This window comes from Eleginops maclovinus, chromosome 21, assembly GCF_036324505.1.
Source record: "Eleginops maclovinus isolate JMC-PN-2008 ecotype Puerto Natales chromosome 21, JC_Emac_rtc_rv5, whole genome shotgun sequence".
NCBI lineage: Eukaryota > Metazoa > Chordata > Actinopteri > Perciformes > Eleginopidae > Eleginops > Eleginops maclovinus.
In genome coordinates, this window is record NC_086369.1 from 12843495 (window position 1) to 12855653 (window position 12159).

Here is a 12159-nt window from a genome sequence, read left to right on the forward strand (position 1 = left end):
GTTTGTGTCCAGACCCTTCAGAGGCCAGTTCAGGCCACAGTGTTCGGCACCGAGCGCTGAGTCAGTGCATTACTGTCATGGCAGATGTGTCCTCCGGCCTGTCCCCTCTGGCTCTCACTGCTGGCCCACAGAGATGCATTCAGCTGCAGCCAGTGGCACTTTGCGTGATGAGCCTGGGCAATGGCCTCAATAAGGACTGATGGCAGCATTTGGAGAAAGAAAGGGAGAGGGGTAGAGCGAGGGAAAGGAAGGTGTGGAGGAAGGATTACTGAAGGCAGGAGATATTTGCAAGGATGGAGTGATGTTGAGCAGAGTAATAGGGTGGCGAGATGTGTAAAAGAAGGGTTATATTGGTGTATGCTGAGCTGTGTGTGCACTGAAATGGGCAAACTGCTGGGCATTAGAGATAAACAGCCATGTTCTCTGACTACAGGCAGCTCAGACACCTATCATTACCCTGCTGAATTTATTATCAGACACTGAGGGAAAAAAATGGAATCCATTTCACAGTCACGTGTAGTCAAAGTCCGGAGCCTCACCGGCAGCTGAGTGGAGCTGTGGCACGTGTCGGCCGATGGCACGCTTTTAAACTAGCCTTGTGCTGCTGCTGATGGGAGGGGGGCCGAAGCAGGGGGTGCCATCTCATTAGCACTTCACATCCATATAGCTGCGACTCATAAATAATTAGCAGTTAGGCACCATAGGGAGCCAGGCATGCTGCTATCTCAAAAGTTAATAAACAAACGGGCGATTTATTAACTTTGAGATCATTAGAGTGGTATGTTGTTTACCAAGATAACCTTTTAATTCACAGATATAAAGCATTCGTCGGCCTATTTCTTTCTGTCACACACACAACATTACATAAATACCTTTAGCAAAGAGCAATGGGGAGTGGTTACAGCGTCAAGAGCAGTGCAGTTACTGCCTGACTGGTTCAAAGCCAGCAGAGTAATATTAGTGTATAATAAAATGCCAGAACAGTGCCAGACCATTTGTGGTTTGGCATTATATAAAACGGCCCTAATGGCCAGTTACTGCCATATAAAAACTCTACAATGACCTTGACAAACCATTTCAATTGCTATTGAAACATTATTGATGAAATTTCTGTTGACTTTGGCCACCTTCTGCAAATTGGCACGCGGCTCCAAACAGTAACAACTATTCTCGTAGAGTTAGTAGCTGTATAGAAGGCTCAGAAAGCTTTTGGAGCGGTACAATTTTTTTGCAAGAAAAAGAAAATATACAAAAATAAATTCCGCCAAATAATCCCTTTTTACATTACGTCACAATTGATGCATCCCTACATGTAGCCTAAACAGACGACTCCTTATGCAGCCTGTTGTAGTATAATGGACACTGAAAAACTGCTAAAACAGCAATTCTCACAAGCAATGGTAGAAGCTGCAAAGTGCTGAGTATGCCACAGCTCTTTAATTGGAGCTGCACTTCAACCCTTTGTTCAGACAAACATAGCTGATTACTGTTGCACTAGAACTGCTTTAATGTAGGGACAAGTTCCGCTGTAACCCACTCACCACCTAACCCACTCTCCAGTACATGCGTCTATCATGTTCCAAAGCACTGACACATGTCGGCGGTGACATTTAGCTGAGTCAGATGACAGATGAGGCTGTGATAACAGTGATGGATGGCATTACCAGCCCTCAACGCAAACTAAACTGATGTCTCTAAAAGCAGAGAGGCATCTATGGGTGTTAAAGAACCATAGACATATTCAACTACATTTTACACTTCAGTAAAAAGGCCAAGAACTTGTTTTTTACCTTTGCTAAAGAAACAACAACTGGTGCTGAAAACAACTAAACAGACCAACTGGGCGGTTCACACTGACACCAATAGCAGACCTTTCCATGGTCAACAATCCACTCCCATCTTACTGTCGATGTATGTTTGTAAAGGAGTGCGTTACGCCTTGTCTCATTTAAGATTGATCTTATCTGATGCTGCAATTTGCTCAAGATTCCTCCTTCTATCAACAAAGAGATGAGTCATTTCTGAATATTACTGAAGTCTGATAATGAGTCCTTCCACTGAGGGTCGAGTCAGACAGACAGCTAATCAGGAGCAGCTCGCCCGCCCACCGGCTGCATCCACCTCCATTGAGCTTGATTATTTCAGCACTGATTTCCTGCAGCAAGCAACACTGGGTGACTCCATGATGTGAGATCACTGCTGACGGCTTTGACTGCTAATTAAGAGGGAAAGGAAGAGAGGGAGGAAAAGGAATGACTTGCAAAGTAAGAAAACTCAAACATTTGGAATAACTGAGCGAACAAAACGTACAGAAATGTTTCTGAATGAGATCATTGTTTGGGGTAATGCTGCGTCGCCTGGAGGATAATGGTAAATTGTTAAGTACTTTGACATTAATCAAGAAATGGCATGCCTTTATAAAATGAAACTAATTGATAACGCTGGATAGTTATACGTTCTACATTCGGAGGACAGAAAACATGATGTATCCAAGAACAATTCAGTCGTAATTAAGATGAATTGGTCTGTAATAATATAATTAATTACGACATCTAATCTAAGCAAACAAATTCCTCTAGGGAACAGTGCCTTCTGAAGAAATGAAGAAATGAAGAGGTACATGGCCTCCTAGCATGACGGTTTCATTGTAAAAGCTGCATGTTGTATCTGTTGTGTATTCAGCTTCCTGTTCCTTTGCAAAAGCACTCTCCAATACACAAGACCAAGCCCACCTCCCAGAACACAGACCCACACTCATTATGCTCCATTAGCTCCTGCTAACGCCGCGGCTCCTAACATTATCACGCCTTGACACTAATGTTATGACTATGATTATGGTTATTATGCAGGAAACACATACACACCGGAACTGGGGACCTCATTCCATTTTCTCCCCTGCCGTGAAACAAATCAAAAACTAGTTACACTGACGTCTCCGAATGCCATTTCTGCTACCTCACCGCGACATTAATATCATCCATCGGTAGGAACGCGCCGGGAAACTGTCATCTGGGGTCCTCTTCTAAGCTGGAGTCAATTAGAGAGGAAGACGACCTCTTCAGATCTCCAATTATCATCCTCTCCCTAAAAACCCTCTTGTTTATGCTAGTAATAGCATCGTCGCTGCGCTGCTAAGTACAACTCATACACATTTCTGAAAGTGTGTGAATGTGTGTGTGTGTGTGTGTGTGTGTAGGAAAGCCCTAATATAATAATATAATAACACAAGCTAATTTCATTGCAGAAGAAAAGGCATATCCTACAGATGTTACTGATTGGTCACATATTTCAAATAAGGGCTTAGTCATATGGCGATAAACTACTATCACAGATAGGTCACATGGTGCATGTGTTCTGTCAGTTTGAAATAAAAAAAGATGACTATGTCTACTTTAGTTTGTAGTTTTATTTTGGCTTTTGAACCGGTAGAAGGCCCTAGATAGAGATAGATTTTAAACTTTTTTTAAAAGTGAGTTGGAAACTAGCTACATCTGTTACAGTCTAGCAACAGAAGCAAAATCAATGGTCGACAACTACAAATAAGAATACACTTTCGGTCTGCTTCTGTACAAAAATGAAGCAACCACTTTTTCAGATGTATTTTAAACAGTGCCCAACAACACCAGAACATTTCACAGCTTGAAGGTGTAGCAACCAAGATTAAATGGGACAAAACCAAGCAGAAGGTCAGTGGGAAGTACACATATTTCAGTTTCTCCTCTCGCCTCCTCCAGCATCCAGGGTGTACCTCTCAATCTTTGCATCAAATGTCCTGTCTTATTGGTTTCCAATTAGTCAATGAATACAAGCCGGACGGGGTCATTTCAAAGACAGTTCAGGTCACCTTTTCAACCCAATGAACCCTGACAGGTTGACATAAACATTATCAATGTGTAAAAGCTTCTACTCTCAGTTCATTTGTCCTCAGATCCTTCTTTAAAGCAGCAGGTTACGTTTAGTTTCTACACGGTTTAACTTTAAATGCCAAGCGGCTTCACGTTGCTTTTGTTCCCTCTATTACACTTCAGGCTTTGTAATGAAGCACACATGTCTTGATGCTGCAGCCTGTGAAAACCATGGAAAACAAACAAATAAAACACATATTCAAAACCTTCCCCGTCCCTTTCCGCATTCTTAATCTTCTCTTCACCTTCAGCTTTCTAATAACGGTCTTAAGTTGACATTCAGTTTTTCCCAGGGCAAAACACTTCTGCTGGGGCTGTCTGCTCTCTAATTGTAATAATAATTGTGGTTCCGCCTAATCTCAGCCGGGGCTGTGACCCCCGCCCGCTGTGAGCGGATTTGAGATAATGAAATAATTGCCCCAAATGCTTTTTTTCCCAAGCAGCCGCTGAAACCTGAACCCTCAGACGAAGAGACATCAACATTCATTCGCTCTCTATCAGCGGCGTTTTCCACCCTAATTGAAATTTAGATTGTTGTTGACCCCTGGTTGAGGTTTGGTGGGCTGAGGAGAGGAGGATAGCATGAAGCTCTAATGGGGCGGGTTGGCCACAGGATGCCATCTATCTATCATTGTATATATTTATGTGGGTGAGAGTACATTTAAGTTTTCATAAACAGCAGAAGTCCAGATCATAAATCATCCCCAGCACTGCAGCCATATTTGCATGCGTTTGTGATCGCAATAAACCTTACACACGTTTTCTCAGTAGCTGTTTGGATATCACCATGCATCATTTATCAGGCTGGCCCTGGCTGTGATGGGACGGATTCTGAAGATCCTTTCTGACTCATTTGTAAATGTACTACATGACATCGCCACTCTTGCTAAACCTGAGGGGAATCCTTGGAGCAGTATGAAAGATCACAAGTGTTTATCTTGCTATCACCTCCTGAGCCTCTGTTATGAATATCTGCCTCAATAAATAATGAGTGAAATGCCAGCAGCAATAAATGTATAGAATAACTAACAACTCCATGTGTCTGTTTAAGCTTTCAGTTTGAGCAGCTAAAAGAGTTCATGTCAGATATCATAACATAAGTATGCTAAAACGTTCACTGTTGGAGCATACTGCGTCATTTAATACGAGTGCTTCACATCTACAGCGGAGCTAACTCAACATATTGGCTATTCACACTGGAGAAAGTGAATCCAGTTATTCTGTAGTAAACGTATGCATCATAATGCAACTTAAACTCATCAATAACCCTCAACTTTTCTTCAGATAATAATGAAAAGATGCACCAAGTTGGATTAAAGTGAGTTATCATTTATCGACTGAGGGGTAAAAAAAATCCTAGACTATATTCCATGATACATTTTAGGCACACATGTTCTACTACATATTGTCAAACATTAAGGAACATACTGTACTTAACATAGTGCCCCGTTACTGTACAACAGTGCGCCACTCACGGGGATCACCGTGTTCACATTAAGGTTGCTCACGCTGGATGTAAGGTCAGCTATCACGGAGAGGAATCTCTGAAACATGAAGCCGTTGAGAGGATTCCCTTAGAACCCATTACACTGGAGCACAACCGGTATCATATGGAAACTACTCCAATAGTTGGAAATGGATCAATATTTCCACACACACACACACACACACACACACACACACACACACACACACACACACACACACACACACACACACACACACACACACACACACACACACACACACACACACACACACACACACACACACACACACACACACACACACACACACACACACACACACACACACAGTGGGAGGAAATGTACTCCATTCAGAGGTAAACGCCTGACAAACAGGAAATACATTCTCTAAGTTTAGAATATTACAAAATGATTTGAGGATTTATAGTGAAAAGAATGGACAAGACAGCCCACGTTCAATCACAGCATGCAAGACGTGAAAAAGAGTGTGCCTCTGCAAATTATTACACAAGAACCATTTTCCAAATAGTCAAAGACAAAGCGTCACAAAACACGCTCCCTCCGATGAGTTCTGGACTGAATGGCATTTAGATCCAGGTTCCTACACAATTCATCACACTAATTAAACTGACTGGGGAACAAAAGCCAACTTAGCCCATCCAGTTTCCTTAATTGCTTTTGACGCAATGCACAGATCATCAGAGATAAGATCCATACTCAGTGTTAGAATTAGTACAATTTTAATTAGCCTCTTTTATACAAGTCATTTTCATGAAGGCAATAAGAGAGGGACGGGGACTTTTTGGTACCACTCAGAGCACTCGAATTAAAGAATGACCTGATTCGGATGAAGGCGATTTCTTTAGGAGGATGCGCAACGATATCGCAAAGGAAAAGGAAACAGTGAAGCTACAGCTCCATTATTAAAGCTACAAGCCATGGTCACAGGGCAAGCTAAATGACCCTGCAATGTGCCGTTAGATGCCCTTTATTCATATGTTCTATGTGCTTTGACTTACAAAGAAAATGCCGATACTTCATGTTCGTATTCAAGCTTGAAGGTTCCTTCTTGACCTTTCAAACAGCAGCTGACAAAACATCTCTGACCACCTGAGAAGGGGTCTAAGGTCATGCATCAGGGAGGCCACTATAGCATCAAACATCAGAAATCCTGCTTTAACAGAGACAGGGGAGAGGGCTGAGGTGTGTGGACATGTGCATGTTGCTTTCACGGGTTCAAAAAGGCGAAAATGTCCCATATATTGCCTTTGTTGTCACGTGTCCCTTACTGGGATATGATATCTTTGTGGCAGCTTCCAGTGAAACTAGAAAATTCAGGGATGGATTACATGCTCTTTTGGATGTGTTCATGGATCAATAGCTTTGGAAACAAAATGATTTGCACCTGTTGTTCCTGAAAAAAGCTGCGTTGATAAACTAATCAATAGGGTAATTTAATTCAGACTGATCCAATCCTTTGTTTGTCCTCAGCTGGATTAGAATCTGCAGTCACCTTCATTTCTCCAGTTTTGGTCAAGACCTACAACATTTCTGAAAATCCTTTCACAATACACTGGGTCCACTCCAAAATGAGGTCATCAAAACATCTTCAAACATAAATGAATGCTATTAAAGTGTGTCTATATCCGAGCTATGATTTGAACAAAATATCATCTTAATACTTTGAGAACTTTATTTGAATACACTGTTTGTAATTCACTTTCTTAGCATCAAATAGCTCTAATACCCTCGCAGACGAGACCGTTTAATACTGAACTCGGGAGGTCAAGGCGTTTGTGTGCAGTGGCATTAGCAGGGAGATTAAAATCTGATACAAATCTTTGAGATGCCATCAGTTATTAAACAAGAAGTAAGTCTATGTTTTGTTATGTCCACGGCGAATTAATACAGTCGAGTGTGTCCACTGAGAAATACATCTTACATTGAGTGCAGATGTATGTTTCATATTTGGAATAAGCTTTGCCCCAAGAATTTTAATCCCAACGTTTCAGACGGTGCATCCCTGAGAGGTTTGGAAATGAGATTCTGCTGTCGTGTATAATCCACTTCTATAATGACTTCCTTGTAAAAGGGATAGATAGTCGGAGCCCACAGGGGTTTGCTAAGTAACTCTGTCAGAGAGGTACGGCTACTCAACACTAACACAGGCGCTTACGGTACTATAAATACACACCGTCTGCTGGGCAGCAGATTTCCACAGCACTGGTTTGTACTGTAAATAGACATCTTTCGGTGTCCTCATTGTACAGGTGACAACCCTGAGTTGCTGCCAGCTTACACTGGAGGCTCAATGAATGACCATTTTGTGGTACTTTAATGTTTCCGCTACAAAGAGCCATCTGTGGCGAACTGCCACGGTTTTATCATGCCTGCCACTGAATCATTAATAATGAAAATTCCATTATGAAGCCCTAAATCAAATCATAAAGTCATGCCAAGTGGTCCATAAGTAGAGAGTTTGAAAAGGCAGGAAAGTTCATATTTGAAGCATGTATATTACTGTTGAGAGCGTCACGTTGAGGCTCTTTTAACAAGCTTTAACGAGTATGGTTAACGAGAGCAATCAATGCGAAGATCCTCGGTAACTACCCTCATGATCCATGCATATTTCATCTGCAGCAAAATCACATGTGCTTTTTCACACAGCTCATTCTCCAGGCTACAAGCCCACACATTAAATAATGTATAAAGCTGCAGGCATCAGTATGACCAAACGCTACTCCAAATCTACTTCAGAATGCAATGCAGGATGCAAAAATGCAACATTTAACATAAGAGTAAAATAGCTGGTCATTTGCATCTATTATAAATACTTTAAGAGAGTCCGGGGAGAGGGAATGTGGGTCAAGGACGTAGAAATTATAAATTACAACAGTTTTCCAAAATTCCCGAAAACAAAAACTACAATATTATGAATGATAAAAAACATACATCTAAACCCAATTGCCCGCTTCCCAGAAAGATACTGCCTTCAGAACTATTTGAATTCTTTTGTTTGCAGTTGGTTCTGAGAAACTCTGCATTTGTACCATTTTTCCGAGTTATTTGAACTATTTCTGCTCAAACTGATAAAGAAATGACTGTTTTCACATGATGATTATTTTTAGAGTTCCCATAAGTGGAATGATTAGTGGGATTGATAGAGCTATCAATCATCATTTCCTGGTAAACATGCTTCCCCTCCAGCTGAGCATCTGCATTTAAATGGATAAAGCTAAGCCTACATTTCAGTCAGATAGGTAGCAGAAGGCTTAAATAAAAACTAGATTGAGTTGGGATTGAATGAGTGTCTCAACAGTGCAAAACCAATGTAAGGCAGGCAAGTGTATTTATAAAGCCCCTTTCAACATAAAGGAGATGAGAAGTTTAATAAAGTTAATATGACAAATCTCAGGAACCTGACATATACACACACACCCATAAAGTGAATATAACGTATGAGGAGAAAGTGTGTCCTATTTTGAAAGGGACAAACGCCAACTGACTTCTCCATTGAGCCAGCATTTCAGGGAAACTTAAGGAATTGGCAAAGTGCAAGACTATGTACTTTCCTTTATCCAATGTATATTCCCTCTGCAAAAACAAAAACAACACAACCACAATAAATACTGTGAAAAACAAACGTAAAAGCATCATATAGAAATGATAACAACAGCCACAACAACAGGCTCACTACCAGCACACCAATGCTAATGCTGCCCATAGCTACAGGCTACAGCTAGCTAGCATAGCATTAGCAGCTAACGCCATGACACCGCCCTCACAAACACTGCAAGGGGCGGCAAGTGTATTATAGCACCTTTCAACACAATTCAAAAAGTGCTTCACAAAAATGAAAGACATTAACAAACAGAATTTAAAAACTGTTATTAATAAGCAAAGAGAATAAAATGACACCAACATGTTATGTGTACAACAATAACATGACAGTAGCGTCAACAAACTCAGGCAGCAAGGACTTACCTTGTTGAAGGGAAGCAGTGGTCCTGGCATCCCAGTGGAGAATCTCCTCAACAGTGGGTAAAACTGCAAATGTCCATCTTCAACTTTCAGCTCAGCTTCCTAAAAACAATTCAGAGAAGTCGAGGAAACGGTGAAGACGTTATATCCTCAAGAAAACACCTTCTGAAGCGACTTATTGCACTTTTAGCATGCAGGTTAGTTTACAGGGTGCTTTATGATGTACTGTCATTACTGTAAACAGTCTGCAGGTGAGCAGTGCAGGTGAGCAGTGCAGCTGCAGGCGTACACTTCAAAGACACCGCGCATGTAAAGGGGTGTGTTCAATCACGTCACCATAGGGCCAGCAGGTCACGTGACAGGGTGGCAGCTCACTTAAGCACCTGAAGTAAATCTCATAATGTACCTGTATTATTTTGGTTGTACTTAAGTGTTACGTAAAGCACCATTGATTCTTATAGTTGTTCAAATGAGCTGGTATATAGAGTGGTGAAAGTGGGCCTAAATTTCCCTAAGTCTACTCTATTTAAGTAAAAGTCTGAGGAGCTTGAACTTACCTGAGTATTTTCATTTTACCATATGTTGTACTTCAATTCCACGTAATTTCGGAGGGAATATTGTAAATTGTTGTTTACTACTTTTATCAGATAACTTTAGTTACTAGTTACTACACATCAGCTTAGTTAAAGGCTGATCCCCAATGGGAAATTCTCAAGCCACCCAGTAGTAGCCTATAAAGTATTTAAATAAGCGCCACCGTTCATAACTGGAACAATAAAGAAACCCCGTATAGTGTCAATAGATATAATAAATATACATTTGGATGCTAATACATTTCCTCCAGAGACATTTTTTCTGTGGGACTTTTTCTTGCAACAAAATATTTCAACAGTGTCGTATTGCTATCACACTTAAGATTTCTTGCACCAGTACATTGTCTTTACTGCTCAAAAGACTACAATGGCGTCCAGTTACAAACATCCATCGTAAATCTTCTTTTCCCATATTTCACACAACATGTAACCTTCCAAGTGTCTGTTGACAAAACATGTGATCTGCTGTCTGTAAATTGACCTGATGGAGACGTTGGGCCATATATCTTATGAACACCCCGAAGGCCTTTAGTAAGCTGTGTGACCCAGCAGCTGAAGCTGAACAAAACACAGATACACACACACACACACACACACACACACACACACACACACACACACACACACACACACACACACACACACACACACACACACACACACACACACACACACCAGGATGCCCATGAGTCATACTGAAAGCACATCCATGCACACAGATTCATACCCACATGGCATATACACAGAAACACACTTAAGGCTGTGCAGGCCACTGACCATACATCCTGTAAGTAGAACACCATGCAGCTATACCCTTCAGTGCCTTTATTCTATTCTTCTGTGATCACAAAGAAAAGCATACATAACATGCACTTTGAGTTACAAGGCCACAGACATTTACATCACATCCACTGCTTTATGCAACCCGCTCTTTCCCACAGTCGTTTGTCTCCCACAGCCTGCTGTCATCCTACTTTAACCCCCATTTCCTTGCTTTACATATCCCTTGTAGACCTAATCCATGTCGAAGCCTTCCTATAGGACTCAAATGTTAGATTTTACAGCAAAGATATAGATGTGTTAGAGTCTAATAACGTCCTATAGATGTTAACCTAATTGCCTGAAATTTGAAATTCTGCTGAGCACAGACAGAAACAGGGGGTCCACCATGGCTACAGTACCAAAATAGTCAGACCTGTCATATTATCTACACATCGAGGTTTGAGACAGAGTAAAGGGAAAGCAAATAAGACGGAGTGCCAGCGGGGTAGCCGTGCAGCCGGCCTCTCTGGACTGTTTGAAATGCATAACACTTCCTGAGCCTGAGTTTCCACTCGCTGAAAATAATCACCAACGAGGAAAAAAATGTCTGGAGTGTGTTGATATAGCAGATTCTTTGCTGAGGTCCTCAGAAATGGTATAGTTCAACATAAAAAGAGTGTATGTCCCCTGCTGATAAAATGTTATCACTGTCACAAGAAGCTGTTCAATCAGTAAAATGATATTTATGCTCTTCTGATGTTCTCACGCTCATGTATCCGCTTCCTTTTTAAATGTGCAATGCACCTTTAACTTTACACAGTTCAGTCTACTCATTATGACTTTGAACATTCAAACATGAAACAAACATTGGTTTAAACATTACAATTTAAATTGGAAGCTTGTGTTACAAACTGGGGTATGTTTCTTTTGAAAGACATGGGCATTAACCAGGCATGAAGTTCTTTTTTTTAATGTTGGGTCAAATACTTCTGCCTTTGAAAAACTGACATACCTCATGGCCTTCTTCTCTTCGTTTCCACCAAACCTCAATAGTAAGTTTGTGTGTCTGATTTTCACAAATGTTGCTTCAAAGACCCATACAGGCAGAGGAGTAGTGTGTGGGGGAGATCTGTTTTTAGCTGTTTTATTTCTAACTGTGGGTGAGAAGGAAATAAACTCAACAATGAACAGTAGAACTGTGGGTGCACTTGTTTCATGGTTCCGTGTTAAGCGGGGGCATGTTGTGCAGAATTCTAATACAAGCCCTCCAGGTTATGGACTATAAATTACCAACGACAATGTGCATAACCCAAAAGAAACTCAGATATGCAGATAAAGAGGGCTTTATTTGAAGGCTTTTCTGATTGAAGGCATTGCACAAGCTGTTAAAAGAATAACATATCATAGAAGTTGGAGAAAGAAAATTGCGCT

The 12159-nt window shown here is 41.1% G+C and overlaps 1 long non-coding RNA gene across 1 annotated transcript in view; it reads right to left on the reverse strand.

Moving 5' to 3' along the window:
- LOC134884031 (uncharacterized) overlaps window positions 1-9582 on the reverse strand; it is a 63741-nt gene extending 54159 nt beyond the window's left edge. The window contains exon 1 of the long non-coding RNA XR_010168367.1: window positions 9377-9582. This is a non-coding gene — a long non-coding RNA (uncharacterized LOC134884031). The remainder of the gene's footprint in view (window positions 1-9376) is intronic.
- Window positions 9583-12159: the final 2577 nt, after the last annotated feature.